The 20,566-nt window shown below is 41.8% G+C and overlaps 1 protein-coding gene across 2 annotated transcripts in view; it reads left to right on the top strand.

Annotated features, from left to right (window-relative positions):
- Positions 1-20,566, top strand: part of LOC126295251 (sodium/potassium/calcium exchanger 3) — a 564,758-nt gene that overhangs the window by 363,356 nt on the left and 180,836 nt on the right. The window lies entirely within an intron of this gene.

Genomic DNA, 20,566 nt, shown 5'->3' with positions numbered 1-20,566 from the left:
CGTCAGTTACCACGAACTGTGACCTCTCTGACAGGAAATCACAAATCCAGTCACATAACTGAGACGATATTCCATAAGCATGCAATTTCACTACGAGCCGTTTGTGTGGTACAGTGTCAAAAGCCTTCCGGAAATCCAGGAACACGGAATCGATCTGAGATCCCTTGTCAATAGCACTCAACACTTCATGTGAAAAAAGAGCTAGTTGTGTTTCACAGGAACGATATTTTCTAAACCCATGTTGACTGTGTGTCAATAGACTGTTTCCTTTGAGGTAATCCATAATGTTCGAACACAATATATGTTCTAAAATCCTGCTGTAAATCGATTTACCTTTCTTGAATATTGGTGTGAGCTGTGCAACTTTCCAGTCTTTGGGTACGGATGTTTCGTCGAGCGAACGGTTGTATATGATAAGTGTGCAGCTAATGTATCAGCATACTCCTAAAGGAACCTAATTGGTATACAGTCTGTACCAGATGTCTTGCTTTTATTAAGTGATTTAAGTTGCTTCACTACTCCGATGATACTTACTTCTACGTTACTCACGTTGGCAGCTGTTCTCAATTCGATTTCTGGAATATTTACTTCGTCTTCTTTTGTGAAGGCATTTCGGAAGGCTGTGTTTAGTAACTCTGCTTTGGCAGCACTGTCTTCCATAGTATCTCCATTGCTATCGCGCAGAGAAGGCATTGATTGTTTCTTGCCGCTAACACACTTCACATACGACCAGAATCTCTTTGGATTTTCTGCCAGGTTTTGAGACAAAGTTTCGTTGTGGAAACTGTTGTAGGCTTCTCGCATTGAAGTCCGCTCTAAATTTCGAGCTTCTGTAAAAGATCGCCAGTCTTGAGGATTTTGCGTCTGTTTGAAATTGGCATGTTTGTTTCGTTGTTTCTGCAAGAGTGTTCTTACCCGTTTTTTATACCAAGTAGGATAGGCTCCGTTGTTTGTTAATTTATTTGATATAAATATCTCAATTCCTGCCGATACTATTTCTTTGAATTTAAGCCATATCTGGTCTATACTTATATTGTTAATTTGGAATGAGTGGAGATAGTCTCTCAAGTGAATATTTATCTTCTTTTTTGAACAGGTATATTTTTCGCTTACTTTTCGAAGATATGGGGATTACAATATTCAATGTCTCTACGACAACTCTGTGTTCACTAATCCCTGTAACGGTTTTGATGCTCGTTATTAACTCAGGATTATTTGTTGCTAAGAGGGTAATAAAAAATTTTGTCTGAAATTTAGCAACTTCGCTAATATGAAGCCATCGCAAAACTGTACTAGGTTAAACAAAAGAACGGTTTCCATTTCTTTTGTTGTTATTCATCTGGTGACTCTAATAAAACATGTCCCAGACATGTATCTGCAGTAGTTTTCCAGAACATCCAGATCAATAACAAATGGAAATCGTGCTTTACTTTAACCTCGCACAGTTTTGCGATAACTTCATATTAGCGAATTTGCTAAATTTCAGGTGAAATCGTTGATTACCCGTAACACCGTAACTAAAAATTTGCGGACCTATGTTTATATGAACTTTTTTCTTTAGTTTTATTAGTAGAATAAAGTATTACAATATTTTCATATCTTCGTGAATAACCCTGCATAAAAAGAATCACTAAACAGCCTTATAATGTGGCAGTTATGATAACTACCAAGCATACAGTCTTCTTCATTAGGTAATCTTAGCCGGCCGCGGTGGTCTAGCGGTTCAGGCTCTCAGTCCGGAACCGCGCGACTGCTACGGTCGCAGGTTCGAATCCTGCTTCGGGCATGGATGTGTGTGATGTCCTTAGGTTAGTTAGGTTTAATTAGTTCTAAGTTATAGGGGGCTGATGACCAACAGATGTTAAGTCCTATAGTGCTCAGAGCCATTTGAAGGTAATCTTATGTCAAAAGAAAGTAGAAGTTATTCATTAAACAAAATAAGCATTTATCTGCTCTTCTGTGGCGGAAACTGTGTTCATTTCAACTAATTTTATAAAGTACTAAAATTAATGTGTAGTTAATTATGAACAGTTCTGATTGGAAGCCACTTTATGGGCGAACGTTATTTTCCTTGGAGACCATTTCGTGAAATTATGGCAAGATTACAGGATGTATGTATAGGCACCTCGTTTGCGCTAAACTACTGTCAAATTGGCCGTGGTTTCGACTGCACTAAGGCTGTCTTCATCAGAATAAAAAAACTACGTAGGATTACCTTGAAAGCATAATGACATGGCCTGAAATGCAATGCACTTAATACGATTGCTTTCATAAATTGCACAAACGGAGTGTACTTACATGTATTCACACCATGTGTGAAAAATGTCTGAGCAAAAGCACTCTCGTCAAACAGAAAATGTCACAAGAATAAAAACTAAAGTGTAGTTGATAGCTTATCTCGTATTATACAATAATGAAGAATTTCATTCGGAATTATTGAAATTGGGATAATATTATTTTGCAGATCCAGGCGATAGTGCAGATGTCGAAAGGGTGTTCTACATCTACATCTACATGACTACTGTGCAATTCACATTTAAGTGCTTGGCAGAGGGTTCATCGAACCACAATCATACTATCTCTCTACTATTCCACTCCCGAACAGCGAGCGGGAAAAACGAACACCTGAACCTTTCTGTTCGAGCTCTGATTTCTCTTATTTTATTTTGATGATCATTCCTACCTATGTAGGTTGGGCTCAACAAAATATTTTCGCATTCGGAAGAGAAAGTTGGTGAGTGAAATTTCGTAAAAAGGTCTCGCCGCGACGAAAAACGTCTATGCTGTAATGACTTCCATCCCAACTCGTGTATCATATCTGCCACACTCTCTCCCCTATAACGCGATAATACAAAACGAGCTGCCCTTCTTTGCACCCTCTCGATGTCCTCCGTCAATCCCACCTGGTAAGGATCCCACACCGCGCAGCAATATTCTAACAGAGGACGAACGAGTGTAGTGTAAGCTGTCTCTTTAGTGGACTTGTTGCATCTTCTAAGTGTCCTTCCATAAAAGCCCAACGGGTGCAAAGGAGCCCAATAAAAGTGCCGAGCGAAGCGAAGATGATGTTGCGTAATTCATAATAAGCTTGCCGTAAACATTTTTATTGGGTCAGATCCAGCAACCGTACGTTATTTAATTAAAGGAATGTTTGTATAGCCACCTCGGTTGGACTAAATCATTGTCAAATCGACCATGGTTCAAAGTTCAAATGGCTCTGAGCACTATGGGACTTAACTGCCGTGGTCATCAGTCCCCTAGAACTAAGAACTACTTAAACCTAACTAACCTAAGGACATCACACACATCGATGCCCCAGGCAGGATTCGAACCTGCGACCGTAGCAGTCGCGCGGTTCCATACTGTAGTGCCTAGAACAGCTCGGCCACTCCGGCCGGCAAATTGACCATGGTTTCGACTGCACTAAGGCTGTCTTCATCAGAATAAAAAATTATGTCGGATTACCTAGAAGGCATAATGACATGGCTTGAAATGCAATATTACTAATAGGATTACTTCCATAAATTGTACCATCAGATTCTACTTACATGTAATCACACCGTGTGTGAAAAACGCCTGAGCTCTCGTCAAACAGAAAATGTCACAAGAATAAAAAGTAATAATTAAAAATGTTATTATTGTGACATTTTCTATTTGACGAGAGCATTGTTGCTCATACGTTTTTCACACATGTAAGTGATTACATGTAAGTACAATCTGTTTGTACAGTTTATGGATGTAATCCTATGAAGTATATTGCATTTCAAGCAATGTCAGTATACTTTCTAGGTAATGCTATGTAATTTTTTATTCTGATGAAGACTGATTTAGTGCGTTCGAAACCATGCTTACATTTCTGTAATTAAATAACATACTGTTGCTGGACCTGAGCCAATAAAAATGTTTATGGCAAGCTTATTATGAATTACGCGACATCATTTTCGCTTCGGTCGGTACTTTTATTGCGCTGCTTTGTCCCCCTTGTGCTTTTATGGAAGAGGACACCCTTTCGACATCTGCATTATGGTTTGGATGTGCAAAATAATATTCTCCCAATTTCAATAATTGCGAATGAATTTCTTCATCGTTATGTGATACGAAATAAGCTGTCCACTTTTCACATGCCAACAGATTTAAGGCAGACCCGTTCTTTTTTGCCTGAATTTTCGTGAATTTTTGTCACTGGTCAAAGAATTTACCGTCATGGAAGAACGGACGGCGTACCAAGGTGGTTGTGAATCCTCATCACACAGTCACTTACGGCAAGTGTAAGGGGTCATAGCGGACTATACATGGTTTAACAGTGTCCCAAATTCGGCAGCTCTCTGAATTCACAGCATCCTGTGGTGCGAAAATGTGCCTCGTCAACTCCATAGAATATTTCCCGGCCACACGTCTTCAGTTTCGATCCATGCTGAAAACTGAAGAGCAAACTCATGAACGCTGTTGCGGATCGTGAGATTTCACAGTAATATCAGAATCTGAGTCCGCCTTGCTGCAAAACACCTTGTTATTCGTTTATTTCTTTATTCTCTCAAACTAGTTTCGGCGATATAATTTCACCAACCTCAGTGTTTTTTTTAATCTAAAACATGCAGAAAACAACATGGTTATACACACACAGTAGCACATTATTACATTTTTCACTATTCGTTTTTTTTAGATATAATTTACTATGGATACTTCCATACTACCTTATTTATTGTATGTTACATCATGTTTTAAGCAATTATTGTCGCTGTTTGCGACATACTGGGTGATCAAAAAGTCAGTATAAATTTGAAAACTTGATAAACGACGGAATAATGTAGATAGAGAGGTAAAAATTAACACACATGCTTGGAATGACATGGGGTTTTATTAGAACAAAAAAAAAACTCTATATTGCTAGACGCGTGAAAGATCTCTTGCGCGCGTCGTTTGGTGATGATCGTGTGCTCAGCCGCCAGTTTCGTCATGCTTGGCCTCCCAGGTCCCCAGACCTCAGTCCGTGCGATTATTGGCTTTGGGGTTACCTGAAGTCGCAAGTGTATCGTCATCGACCGACATCTCTAGGGGTGCTGAAAGACAACATCCGACGCCAATGCCTCACCACAACTCCGGACATGCTTTACGGTGCTGTTCACAACATTATTCCTCGATAACAGCTATTGTTGAGAAATGATGGTGGACATATTGAGCATCTCCTATGAAGAACATCATCTTTGCTTTGTCTTACTTTGTTGTGCTAATTATTGCTATTCTAATCAGATGAAGCGCCATCTTTTTTGAACTTTTTTTGGTTCTAATAAAACCCCATGTCATTCCAAGCATGTGTGTCAATTTGTACCTCTCTATCTACATTATTCTGCGATTTATTCAGCTTTCAAATTTATACTGACTTTTTGATCATCCAGTATTTTCTGTGCGTTTTTTTCTGTTGCCGTTTTTTACTTAGCGAACATCAAGTCACCTGCAACCATGTGAGCGGCTGTTAGTAAACAAATACTAAAAGGTGAACTTCGCATGACAGCAATATATACTTGGGGTTGTGGTAGTGTTGTGGAAGCTAGTTATTTGATGTGTACTGAGCTGTTACTTAGCTATTCGTGTACTCACGTTCGTTGGATAGTATGTAGCTGTTTTCACGCAATTCACGCACAGAAAAATAAAACTTTCGCACTTTGTTTCTGGTCCAGAATATTACGCCATCATGCTGTTCGCGTGTGTTCAAAATGGTTCAAATGGCTCTGAGCACTATAGGACTTACATCTGTGGTCATCAGTCCCCTAGAACTTAGAACTACTTAAACCTAACTAACCTAAGGACATCACACACATCCATGCCCGAGGCAGGATTCGAACCTGCGACCGTAGCAGTCGCGCAGCTCCGGACAGAAGCGCCTAGAACCGCTCGGCCATAGCGGCCGGTCTGTTCGCGTGTGTCGCGAGAGGTGTACCGCATGTGGCGTGAAAGGCTATGGAAAAAATGCAGCGCGAATTAAGACACTTCTGTTCATTATTTATATTTCTGTGTGTGGTGGGGAAGTGGTCCTTTTGCATGTGTGTGCTTTCTGTTCTGTGTCCTTGGTCAGTTCTCTGGGAGGGGTAAAGAGTGTGTTGATGCAAAGTGTTATATACCCCAAGTATACAGGGTGAGTCACCTAACGTTACCGCTGGATATATTTCGCAAACCACATCAAATACTGACGAACCGATTCCACAGACCGAACGTGAGTAGAGGGGCTAGTATAATTGGTCAATACAAACCATAAAAAAATGCCCGGAAGTATGTTTTTTAACACAAACCCACGTTTTTTTTAAGTGGAACCTAGTTAGTTTTGTTAGCACATCTGAACATATAAACAAATACGTAATCAGTGCCGTTTGTTGCACTGTAAAATGTTAATTACATCCGGAGATATTGTAACCTAAAGTTGACGCTTGAAACCTCCGACGTTCAGTTGCGTGTTGTAGCAAACACGACCCACGGTCGGCGAGCAGCATCTGCAGGGACATGTTTACGATGGCGACCGTGTTTACGAGTGTGGCTGTGGTGCACTGCTGTGGTTTGGTCCAGCTGTCGCAGTGTCCGCACGTAGCGCTGGCTGCTGTTGTTATTCTGCATTCGTCTCCGCACGCAGACCAACTGTAGTACACCGTGTGACCAGACGTCTGTGATAGTGTAGTGTTGTAGGAACTTTGACCATGGTGTATTCGAACTCTGAAAAGGCGGAAATGATATCTATGGTGAGTATCGACGAAATGCAGCTGAGGCCTGCAGCGTGTAGGCAGAACGGTACCCGGACAGAGAGCATCCAACGTGCCGCACATTGCAAAACATCTACCGCCAACTGTATGCAGCAGGTATGGCCGTAGCACCCAAACGGGTCCGTAACAGGCTCGTCACAGGAGAAGCGGGCGCAGTTGGTATGTCAGCTGCTGTTGGCATGAACCCACACATGAGTACACGGGACATTGCGAGAGCCGGTGGACTGAGTCAAAGTAGTGTCACGCGCATACTGCATCGTCACCGCTTTCACCCGTTTCATGTGTCGCTATATCAGCAATTACGTGGTGATGACTTTAATCATCGAGTGCAATTCTGTCAATGGGTATTAACAGAGAATGCGTTGCAGTTCTACCTGTTTACCGATGAAGCGGCTTTCACAAACCACGGGGCAGTGAATCTACGGAACATGCATTACTGGTCCGTGGGCAATCCTCGCCGACTCAGACAGGTAGAGCGACAGCGACCGTGGACTGTGAATGTATGGTGCGTAATCATTGGCGACCGCCTCATTGGTCCTCACTTCATTGCAGGGGCCCAAACAGCTGCAACATACATCGCGTTTCTACAGAATGATCTGCCAACGTTGCTCGAAAATGTCCCACTGGAAACGCGTCGACGTATGTGGTATCAGCATGATGGTGCACCTGCACATTCCGTAACTCTAGGCTGACCCTTGACAGGATCTTCGACGGGCGTTTCATAGGACGTGGGGGACGTATAAACTGGCCAGCCCGTTCTCCTGATCTTACACCTGTGGACTTCTTTCCGTGGGGTACGTTAAAGGAGAATGTGTACCGTGATGTGCCTACAACCCCAGAGGATATGAAACAACGTATTGTGGCAGCCTGCGGCGACATTACACCAGATGTACTGCGTCGTGTACGACATTCATTACGCCAGAGATTGCAATTGTGTGCAGCAAATGATGGCCACCACATTGAACATCTATTGGCCTGACATGTCGGGACACACTCTATTCCACTCTGTAACTGAAAACGGAAACCACGTGTGTACGTGTACCTCACCCCTCATGGTAATGTACATGTGCGTCAGTGAAAAAGACCAATAAAAAGCTGTTAGCATGTCGACGTAATGTGCTGTTCCAGTCTCTTCTGTACCTAAGGTCCATCACCGTTCCTTTTGGATCCCTACGTAATTCGGTGCTCTCCGATACACGCGATCGAACAGCGGAAGAGTGGTACTCAAGCGTCAACTTTAGGTTACAATATCTCCGGATGTAATTAACATTTTACAATGCAACAAACGGCACTGATTACGTATTTGTTTATATGTTCAGATGTGCTAACAAAACTAACGGGGTTCCATTTAAAAAAAAAGTAAGTTTGTGTTAAAAAACATACTTCCGTGCATTTTTTTATGGTTTGTATTAACCAATTACTCTACCCGCTTTCCTCACGTTCGGTCTGTGGAATCGGTTCGTCAGTATTTGATGTGGTTTAAGAAATATATCCAGCGGTAATATTAGGTGACTCACCCTGTATATGAATGACCTCCCTTCTGATGCTGAACTGACACAGTTTGCTGATGATACAAGCATAATTAATCCAGTATAAGAAAGTGCGATAGCAAACGATACAAATAAGGTCTTTGGAAAAGTTATTAATTGGTTTGAGAAAACACATTACATCCAATTTTCTGTTGCAAAAAGTATAATTCCTTCAATAAACACATCAACACATAAAAAGAAGTCTGTAGCCAGGGTAGAGCATACTACGTTTTTGGGGCATACTACGTTTTTGGGTGTACATATAGATGAGAATCTTAATTGGAAAATTCATATTTTGGATCTCCTAAAGCGACTAGAGTAAGCAACTTTTGCAATCAGAATAATTGCCAATTTTGAGGATATAGAAATTAATAAGCTAACATACTTTGCATACTTCCACTCTCTGATGTCATACGGAATAATATTCTGGGGCAACTCAACACTTAGGCAAAAGGTATTCACTGCTCAAAAGAAAGTAGTTAGAATAATGTGTGGGGTTCATAGTCGCACATCTTGTAGGCATCTGTCTAAAAGGTTAGGAATTCTTACAACTGCTTCACAGTAATGAATTTTTTTCTCAGCAACATGGACCAGTTTAAAAACAACAATGACATGATTATTATACCAGAAAAAAGAAAGAACTACACTATCCTTTACTTAACATATCTTTGGCACAGAAAGGGGTAAAATATGCTGCTATAAAACTTTTTGATAAATTACCGGATGAAATAAAACGTCTCACAGACAGCAGTAATAGTTTCAGAAACAAATTAAAATCATACCTCCTTGACAACTCCTTCTACACCATAGATGAATTCTTGAATATGAGTAAATAAATCTGGAGATATCATATATGCATTTTGTGCCATTTAAGGAAATGGGACAGATAATAGAAATATTCAGGTGTAACACTGTAACGTAAACAAAAAAAAAAAAAGAGAGAAACTTGTTTGCTGTGCGCATTTGTTGTGCATTTAACACGTTCCACATCATAACGGCTTCCCATATTATTGATCAATGGAACACGTAACTAACTAACGAACAGCAAAGTCAGCACTGTTTTCGAATTTCGTAATCATCTACAGCATTTAATGACATCGGACCACTGTTCAGATTTTCAATTGGGCGATACTGTCACATTGCAGTACGGTAATTACAGCCGTTCGCAGAAAACAGTCTCTCTAAAAACGCACAGCCTCTCTTCTAGACACCCACACTGTTCTCTGACATTATAGCTCGTCATACAACAGCATGGATATCATACAGTCGTACAAACGGTGCACAGCGCCAGATTTACACCTGGTGGCCACAACTGGGACTACTTTTTCTTGCCGTATCAACCGGTCCCTTATAAACGCATCAACATACCTGCAAAGTTTCGCTCCCACATGGTAATTACAGTCCACAATGGACCTCAGTGAATAGATGGCTCTTATGTTGTAACCACCCGCTATTTGACCGGCCATGACTGTGAAAAGCCGGACTATTGTCAGAAACCCATCTATGTACGTAGGCGTACTGCATACGACTGCGAAGTGTTTGACAGAGGGTACTTGGCACTGCATCACACGTAAGGCTTTCTGCCTCTCCCATTCTCGTACAGCGCGTGTGTGTGTGTGTGTGCGCGCGCGCGCGCGCGTGTGTGTGTGTGTGTGTGTGTGTGTGTGTGTGTGTGTGGACGTGCGTGCGTGAGCAGTCCTTTAAGGGGAAATGGAAGGCAATTTTTATCCCTATTCTGGCAATGCTATTTTACCCTTTGAGTAGCTACACTTTTCAAAAGAACTATAAGTGACAAAACAATAAAATTTTTACTGCATATATGTATCATATATGTGTCAATTTAGAAGTAAAATGACCATAATACCTCTTACGGTTTTGAAGGGCAAAAAAATTATTCTTTCACTAGTAAAATTTAAATTCTTTTGTACATTAATTATCGTAAAACAGTTTCTCATTGTTTGGTGGCTATCAATTTACTTGCAGTAACTTATTACCATCTGTAGTACAAATTGACCAAATTTCATGTTTCTAACCCCATTAGTTCATCAAATTTAAAAATGGCTCTGAGAACTATGGGACCTAACATCTGAGGTCATCAGTCCCCTAGAACATACAACTACTTAAACCTAACTAACCTAAGGACATCACACACATCCATACCCGAGGCAGGATTCGAACCTGCGACCGTAGCAATCGCACGGTTCCAGACTGAAGCGCCTAGAACTGCTCGGTCACACCGGCCGGCAGTTCATCAAATAATGCTACCTGAAAGTAAAAAAATGTAGTTTTAAGAAAAATCCATCTCAAGTTTAATATTGCAATTCTGGTATAGTTATTGATGAGAATTACATACCACTAATATTTTCCTGCACATACGCAGCATCATCATCTGAATCATACTGATCTTCTTTTCTTCTCTTGGTCCCTCTTCTTTCCTGTCTGGCTTCTTTTTTGCACTTTAAATTAGCAATATCTGCTTTGCGGATTCTCTACCTACTTGCACCAAGGATTTTGCAGTATTTCCACTAGATTTTATGCCCAATAATTCCAAAATTCTCTCAGAGACAGCAAAGGACCTGGTAGAGCAGTTGAACGGAATGGTCAGTGTCTTGAAAGGAGGGTATACGATGAACATCAACAAAAGCAAAACGACGCTAATGGAATGTAATCGAATTACGTCAGGTGACGCTGAGGGAATTAGATTAAGAAATGAGACACTTAAAGTAGTAAAGGAGTTTTGCTATTTGAGGAGCAAAATAACTGATGATGGTAGAAGTAGAGAAGATATAAAATGTAGACTGGCAATGGCAAGGAAAGCGTTTCTTAAGAAGAAAAATTTGTTAACATCGAGTATATATTTAAATGTCAGAAAGTCGTTTCTGAAAGTATTTCTATGGAATGTAGCCATGTATGGAAGTGAAACGTGGACGATAAATAGTTTAGACAAGAACAGAATAGAAGCTTTTGAAATGTGGTGCTACAGAAGAATGCTGAAGATTAGATGGGTAGATCACATAACTAATCAGGAGGTATTGAATAGAATTGGGGAGAAGAGGAGTTTGTGGCACAGCTTGACTAGAAGAAGGGATCGGTTGGTAGGACATGTTCTGAGACATCGAGGGATCAGCAGTTTAGTATTGGAGGGCAGCGTGGAGGTTAAAAATCGTAGAGGGAGACCAAGAGATGAATACACTAAACAGATTCAGAAGCATGTAGGCTGCAGTAGGTACTGGGAGATGAAGAAGCTTGCACAGGATAGAGTAGCATGGAGAGCTGCATCAAACCAGTCTCAGGACCGAAGACTGCAACATCAACAACAATCCCTTTACAGTTGGATTGCATGGTTTCTCAGGACCACTTGTGTATTATTCATTACGGACTGCTTCTCATCTGCAACCAAACGATGTTGATGAGAAATTTTGTTGCGAATTAACCTATCATTTTACGCTTTAAATACAATGTAGTTCGTCGCGATATTTCGTTCCTACATTCGTTTTTCAAGTCCTTTTTTCTCAGCATCCTGACGAGGTGTTGTGAAGCAGATGTAAATATAACACATACTATCGCAAATATGGTCGTAAAAGCACCTTTCATTTCACTAAAGTACCCTGTAATTGTGGTTGTTGAGTGTTACATCCGAGCCAGTCTTTATTCGTTCACCAGTGAGTTTGGTGCCAAATTTGAATTTTGTTTACATTTTATCTTTGTGGTTTTGTGTGTGTGTGTGTGTGTGTGTGTATGTCAGCAAAGACTCATCATTTTACACACTAAAGGAACACCAAGTAAAAAACAGCACAAACAGCTAAGCAGCGTACAGAACAGAGCTGCCGGCAATGTGTAACATATTAAAGCTATTTTGAAGATATACTTAATTTTTCAGTAACATAATTTTAAAGTGATAAAAAATTTGTACATTTTTAAAACTAGTCACATAACGTGTGCGCGTTTAAGCCATACGAAATCGGTAGTGCACCAACTTGTACCCTGAAAGAGAGAATGACCTTCTACGAAGGAAGATGTGGTATTTGCGGACGAACTAATTTCGTGTAGCGTCTTAACAATTTTACCCGTGTAAAAAATGCAGATTCAAAAAAATGGTTCAAATGGCTCTGAGCACTATGCGACTTAACTTCTGAGGTCATCAGTCGCCTAGAACGTAGAACTACTTAAACCTAACTAACCTGAGGACATCACACTCATCCATGCCCGAGGCAGGATTCGAACCTGCGACCGTAGTGGTCGCTCGGCTCCAGACTGTAGCGCCTAGAACCGCACGGCCACTGCGGCCGGCAATGCAGATTCCTGTTAGTTATCAATAATTTCTGTTTCAAAATATTTTTAACTTGTAACTGGAATTTGGTTGTACTTCTTTTTTGTTTGGGTTCACTTCATTATTATTGGTAAACAGCAGGGTAATAATGTAACAACAGATGCAGCATAAAATACGGTAGGGAGAAGATTTTTTTGATTTCAGCGCTTTTAAATTTCAATAGAATATGAGTTCCTAGGTAGATGACCATTTTTACCTTTGAATACTTTTTCAAACTTTGCGAAACTTCACTTACCATTCATTATTCCTACTGTTCGCTTTTGCGCTACCAGTATTTGGTGTCTAAGTGATGAGTTAGCCCGGAAAATTATCCTGTTCCAGATTATTGGCTGGAAGGGCGCAAAATATGTCAGGAGGTTGATAACTTTGTTTCCAACACTAGCGTTTATACGAAAAGGACAAATAGCTGGACTAAATTGTTTGAGAAGCTCAGAAATGTGATTCTTCAAATGGTCAAAAATATGTGAAATCTTATGGGACTTAACTGCTAAGGTCATCAGTCCCTAAGCCTACACACAACGTAAATTATCCTAAGGACAAACACACAGACCCATGCCCGGGGGAGGACTCGAACCTCCGCCTGGACCAGCCACATAGTCCATGATGTGATTCTTCCATTTCAAGTTTCATCAATATGTACACTAGAAAATCTGGAATAAAAAATGGTTCAAATCGATCCGAACACTATAGCATTTAACATCTGAGGTCATTAGTCCCCTAAATTCAGACCTACTGAAACCTAACTAACGTCAGGACAGCACACACATCCATGTCCGAGGCGACCGTAGCAGCAGCGCGGTTCCGGACTGAAGCGCCTAGAACCGCTCGGTCATATCGGCCGGCGAAAATTTGGAATATTATTATTTAATGACTCCTCCTCTTCTCATGGCTTCATAAATTGTTGGTATGGCTCGATTTGTACTACAGTACTGAACGTAGTGTGTTTTTCGAAATTTACAAAGAGCCCATTTTCAGGGAAGCACTTAATTATTATTTGCAAAATATCATTTACTAACTCTTCTGCTGCTTTCTGTTTAAAGGAATTTATTATAACGCTAGGATCGTGTGCCAAAAGCACTGCAGTACATACAAACTGAATGGTATAATATACACTGAAGCGCCAAAAAAACGTTGTCAAATACAGAGATACGTAAACAGGCAGAATACGGCGCTGCGGTCGGCAACGCCTGTATAAGACCCCAAGTGTCTGGCGCAGTTGTTAGATCGGTCACTGCTGCTACAGTGGCACGTTATCAGGATTTAAGTGAGTTCGAGCATGGTGTTATTGTCGACGCACTAGCGATGGGACACAGCATCTCCGAGGTAGCGATGAAGTTGGGACTTTGCCGTACGACCATTTCACGAGTGTACCGTGAATACCAGGAATCCAGTAAAACATCAAATCTCCGACATCACTGCCACCGGAAAAAGATAGTCTAGAGAACGGGACCAACGACGAGGGAAGAGAATCGTTGAACGTGACAGAAGTGCAAACCTTCCGCAAATTGCTACAGATTTCAAAGCTGGGCCAGCTGTCAGCTTGCGAACCATTGAACGAAATATCATCGATATAAGCTTTCGGAGCCGAAGAACCACTCGTGTACCCTTGATGACAGCACGACACAGAGCTTTACGCCTCGCCTGGACCCCTCAACACCGGCATTGGACTGTTGATGACTGGAAACATGTTGCCTGGTCGGACGAGTCTCGTATCAAATTGTATTGAGCGGATGGACGTGTACGGGTATGGAGACAACCTCTTGAATCCATGGACGCTGCATGTCAGCAGGGGTCTATTCAAGCTGGTGGAGGCTCTGCAATGGTGTGGGGCGTGTGATGTTGGTGTGATATGGGACCCCTGATACGTCTACATACGACTCTGACAGCTGACACGTACGTAAGCATCCTGTCTGATCACATGCATGCATCCGTGTCCATTGCGCATTCCGATGGACTTGGTCAATTCCAGCAGGACAATGCGACATCCCCCACGTCCAGAACTGCTACAGAGTGGCTCCAGGAACGTTCTTCTGAGCTTAAACCCTTCCGCTGGCCACCAAACTCTCCCCAGACATGAAGATTATTGAGCATATGGCACTATGGGACAACTTCTGAGGTCATCAGTCCCCTAGAACTTGAACTACTTAAACCTAACTAACCTAAGGACATCACACACATCCATGGCCCGAGGCAGGATTCGAATCTGCGACCGTAGCGGTCACGCGGTTCCATACTGTAGTGCCTAGAACCGCTCGGCCACTCCGGCCGGCAAATTGACCATGGTTTCGACTGCACTAAGGCTGTCTTCATCAGAATAAAAAATTATGTAGGATTACCTAGAAGGCATAATGACATGGCTTGAAATGCAATATTACTAATAGGATTACTTCCATAAATTGTACCATCAGATTCTACTTACATGTAATCACACCGTGTGTGAAAAACGCCTGAGCTCTCGTCAAACAGAAAATGTCACAAGAATAAAAAGTAATAAGGTAAAATGTTATTATTGTGACATTTTCTATTTGACGAGAGGATTGTTGCTCATACGTTTTTCACACATGTAAGTGATTACATGTAAGTACAATCTGTTTGTACAGTTTATGGAAGTAATCCTATGAAGTATATTGCATTTCAAGCCATGTCAGTATACTTTCTAGGTAATGCTATGTAATTTTTTATTCTGATGAAGACTGATTTAGTGCGGTCGAAACCATGGTCAAAATAATTTAGTCCAACCGTGTTGGCCATGCTTACATTCCTGTAATTAAATAACATACTGTTGCTGGACCTGACCCAATAAAAATGTTTATGGCAAGCTTATTATAAATTACGCGACATCATTTTCGCTTCGGTCGGTACTTTTATTTCGCTACTTTGTCCCCCTTGTGCCTTTATGAAAGAGGACACCCTTTCGACATCTGCATTATGGCCTGGATCTGCAAAATAATATTCTCCCAATTTCAATAATCCCGAATGAATTTCTTCATCGTTATGTGATACGAAATAAGCTGTCCACTTTTCACATGCCAACAGATTTAAGGCAGACCCGTTCTTTTTTGCCTGAATTTTCGTGAATTTTTGTCACTGGTCAAAGAATTTACCGTCTTGGAAGGACGGACGGCGTATCAAGGTGGTTGTGAATCCTCATGACACAGTCACTTAAGACAAGTGTAAGGGCTCATTGCGGACAATGCGTGGTTTAACAGTGTCCCAAATTCGGCAGCTCTCTGAATTCACAGCACCCTGTGGTGCGAAAATGTGCCTCGTCAACTCCATAGAATATTTCCCGGCCACACGTCTTCAGTTTCGATCCATGCTGAAAACTGAAGAGCAAACTCATGAACGCTGTTGCGGATCGTGAGATTTCACAGTAATATCAGAATCTGAGTCCGCCTTGCTGCAAAACACCTTGTTATTCGTTTATTTCTTTATTCTCTCAAACTAGTTTCGGCGACAAATATCACCATCCTCAGTGTTTTTTTTTAAATCTAAAACATGCAGAAAACAGCATGGTTATGCACACACAGTAGCACATTATTACATTTTTCACTATTTTTTAAAATATACTTTACTATGGATACTTCCATACTACCTTATTTATTGTATGTTACATCATGTTTTAAGCAATTATTGTCGCTGTTTGCGACGTACTGGGTGATCAAAAAGTCAGTATAAATTTGAAAACTTGATAAACGACGGAATAATGTAGATAGAGAGGTAAAAATTAACACACATGCTTGGAATGACCTGGGGTTTTATTAGAACAAAAAAAAAAAAAAAAAACACGCCATATTGCTAGACGCGTGAAAGATGTCTTGCGCGCGTCGTTTGGTGATGATCGTGTGCTCAGCCGCCACTTTCGTCACGCTCGGCCTCCCAGGTCCCCAGACCTCAGTCCGTGCGATTATTGGCTTTGGGGTTACCTGAAGTCGCAAGTGTATCGTGATCGACCGACATCTCTAGGGATGCTGAGAGACAACATCCGAAGCCAATGCCTCACCGTAACTCCGGACATGCTTTAAAGTGCTGCTCACACTATTCCTCGACTACAGCTATTGTTGAGGAATGTTGGTGGACATATTGAGCATTTCCTGTAAGCAACATCATCTTTGCTGTGTCTTACTTTGTATGCTAATTATTGCTATTCTGATCAGATGTAGCGCCATCTGTCGGACATTTTTTGAACTTTTTTTTGCTTCTAATAAAACCCCATGTCATTCCAAGCATGTGTGTTAATTTGTACCTCTCTATCTACATTATTCTGCGATTTATTCAGCTTTCAAATTTATACCTACCTTTTGATTACCCAGCATTTTCGGTGCGTTTTTTTCTGTTGCCGTTTTCTACTTAGCGAACATCAAGTCACCTGCAACCATGTGAGCGGCTGTTAGTAAACAAATACTAAAAGGTGAACTTCGCATGACAGCAATATATACTTGGGGTTGTGGTAGTGTTGTGGAAGCTAGTTATTTGATGTGTACTGAGCTGTTACTTAGCTATTCGTGTACTTACGTTCGTTGGATATTATGTAACTGTTTTCACGCAATTCACGCACACAAAAATAAAACTTTCGCACTTTGTTTCTGGTCCAGAATATTACGGCATCATGCTGTTCGCGTGTGTTCAAAATGGTTCAAATGGCTCTGAGCACTATGGGACTTAACATTTGAGGTCATCAGTCCCCTAGAACTTACAACTACTTAAACCTAACTAACCTAAGGACATCACACACATCCATGCCCGAGGCAGGAATCCAACCTGCGATCCTAGCAGTCGCGCGGCTCCGGAAAGAAGCGCCTAGAACCGCTCGGCCACCACGGCCGGTCTGTTCGCGTGTGTCGCGAGAGGTGTATCGCATGTGGCGTGAAAGGCTATGGAAAAACTGCAGCGCGAATTAAGACAGTTCTGTTCATTATTTATATTTCTGTGTGTGGTGGGGAAGTGGTCCTTTTGCATGTGTGTGCTTTCTGTTCTGTGTCCTTGGTCAGTTCTCTGGGAGGGGTAAAGAGTGTGTTGATGCAAAGTGTTATATACCCCAAGTATACAGGGTGAGTCACCTAACGTTACCGCTGGATATATTTCGTAAACCACATCAAATACTGACGAACCGATTCCACAGACCGAACGTGAGGAGAGGGGCTAGTGTAATTGTTTAATACAAACCATAAACAAATGCAGGGAAGTATGTTTTTTAACACAAACCCACGTTTTTTTTAAGTGGAACCCCGTTAGTTTTGTTAGCACATCTGAACATATAAACAAATACGTAATCAGTGCCGTTTGTTGCACTGTAAAATGTTAATTACATCCGGAGATATTGTAACCTAAAGTTGACGCTTGAAACCTCCGACGTTCAGTTGCGTGTTGTAGCAAACACGACCCACGGTCGGCGAGCAGCATCTGAAGGGACATGTTTACGATGGCGACCGTGTTTACGAGTGTGGCTGTGGTGCACTGCTGTGGTTTGGTCCAGCTGTCGCAGTGTCCGCACGTAGCGCTGGCTGCTGTTGTTATTCTGCATTCGTCTCCGCACGCAGACCAACTGTAGTACACGGTGTGACCAGACGTCTGTGATAGTGTAGTGTTGTAGGAACTTTGACCATGGTGTATTCGAACTCTGAAAAGGCGGAAATGATATCTATGGTGAGTATCGACGAAATGCAGCTGAGGCCTGCAGGGTGTAGGCAGAACGGTACCCGGACAGAGAGCATCCAACGTGCCGCACATTGCAAAACATCTACCGCCAACTGTATGCAGCAGGTATGGCCGTAGCACCCAAACGGGTCTGTAACAGGCTCGTCACAGGAGAAGCGGGTGCAGTTGGTGTGTTAGCTGCTGTTGGCATGAGCCCACACATGAGTACACGGGACACTGAGAGAGCCGGTGGACTGAGTCAAAGTAGTGTCACGCGCATACTGCATCGTCACCGCTTTCACCCGTTTCATGTGTCGCTACATCAGCAATTACGTGGTGATGACTTTAATCATCGAGTGCAATTCTGTCAATGGGTCTTAACAGAGAATGCGTTGGAGTTCTACCTGTTTACCGATGAAGCGGGTTTCACAAACCACGGGGCAGTGAATCTACGGAACATGCATTACTGGTCCGTGGGCAATCCTCGCTGGCTCAGACAGGTAGAGCGACAGCGAAATCTGTAGCAATTTGCGGAAGGTTTGCACTTCTGTCACGTTGAACGTTTCTCTTCCGTCGTCCTTGGTCCCGTTCTCTAGACTATCTTTTTCCGGTGGCAGTGATGTCGGAGATTTGATGTTTCACTGGATTCCTGATATTCACGGTACACTCGTGAAATGGTTGTACGGGAAAATCCCAACTTCATCGCTACCTCGGAGATGCTGTGTCCCATCGCTAGTGCGTCGACTATGATACCACTCTCAAACTCACTTCAATCCTGATAACCTGCCACTGTAGCAGCAGTGACCGATCTAACAACTGCGCCAGGCACTTATACAGGCGTTGCCGACCGCAGCGCCGTATTCTGCCAGTTTACATATCTCTGTATTTCAAACGTGTACCTACACGAGTTTTTTTGGCGCTTCAGTGTATATTATACCATTCAGTTTGTATGTACTGCAGTGCTTTTGGCACACGATCCTAGCGTTATAATAAATTCCTTTAGACAGAAAGCAGCAGAAGAGTTAGTAAATGATATTTTGCAAATAATAATTAAGTGCTTCCCTGAAAATGGGCTCTTTGTAAATTTCGAAAAACACACTACGTTCAGTACTGTACAAGAAATTGAGCCACACCAACAATTGATGAAGCCATGAGGAGTCATTAAATAGGTCATTAAATAATAATATTCCAAATTTTCGCAGGCCGCTATGACCGAACGGTTCTAGGCGCTTCAGTCCGGAACCGCGCTGCTGCTACGGTCGCAGGTTCGAATCTTGCCTCGGACATGGATGTGTGTGCTGTCCTGAGGTTAGTTAGGTTTCAGTAGGTCTCAATCTAGGGGACTAATGACCTCAGATGTTAAATCCTATAGTGTTCGGATCGATTTGAACCTTTTTTTATTCCAGATTTTCTAGTGTACATGTTGATGAAACGTGAAATGGAAGAATAACATCATGGACTGTGCGGCTGGTCCAGGCGAAGGTTCGAGTCCTCCCCCGGGCATGGGTGTGTGTGTTTGTCCTTAGGGTAATTTACTTTGTGTGTAAGCTTAGGGACTGATGACCTTAGCAGTTAAGCCCCATAAGATTTCACATATTTTTCTTCTCAAACAATTTAGTCCAGCTATTTGTCCTTTTCATATAAACGCTAGTGTTGGAAACAAAGTTATCAACCTCCTGACATATTTTGCACCCATCCAGCCAATAATCTGGAACAGGATAATTTTCCGGGCTAACTCATCACTTAGACACCAAATACTGGTAGCGCAAAAGCGAACAGTAGGAATAATGAATGGTAAGCGAAGTTTTTCAAAGTTTGAAAAAGTATTCAAAGGTAAAAATGGTCATGTACCTAGGAACTTATATTCTATTGAAATTTAAAAGGGCTGTAATCGAAAAAAATCTTGTCCCTACCGTATTTTGTGCTGCATCTGTTACATTATTACCCTGCTGTTTACCAATAATAATGAAGTGAACCCCAAAAAAAGAGAAGTACAACCAAATTCCAGTTACAAGTTAAAAATATTTTGAAACAGAAGTTATTGATAGCTAACAGGAATCTGCATTGCCGGCCGCAGTGGCCGTGCGGTTCTAGGCGCTACAGTCTGGAGCCGAGCGACCACTACGGTCGCAGGTTCGAATCCTGCCTCGGGCATGGATGAGTGTGATGTCCTCAGGTTAGTTAGGTTTAAGTAGTTCTACGTTCTAGGCGACTGATGACCTCAGAAGTTAAGTCGCATAGTGCTCAGAGCTATTTGAACCTTTTTTTTAATCTGCATTTTTTACACCGGTAAAATTGTTAAGACGCTACACGAAATCAGT

Source organism: Schistocerca gregaria, chromosome 11 (genome assembly GCF_023897955.1).
Source record: "Schistocerca gregaria isolate iqSchGreg1 chromosome 11, iqSchGreg1.2, whole genome shotgun sequence".
Classification (NCBI taxonomy): Eukaryota; Metazoa; Arthropoda; class Insecta; order Orthoptera; family Acrididae; genus Schistocerca; species Schistocerca gregaria.
This window is presented reverse-complemented; position numbering and strand designations above follow the sequence as displayed.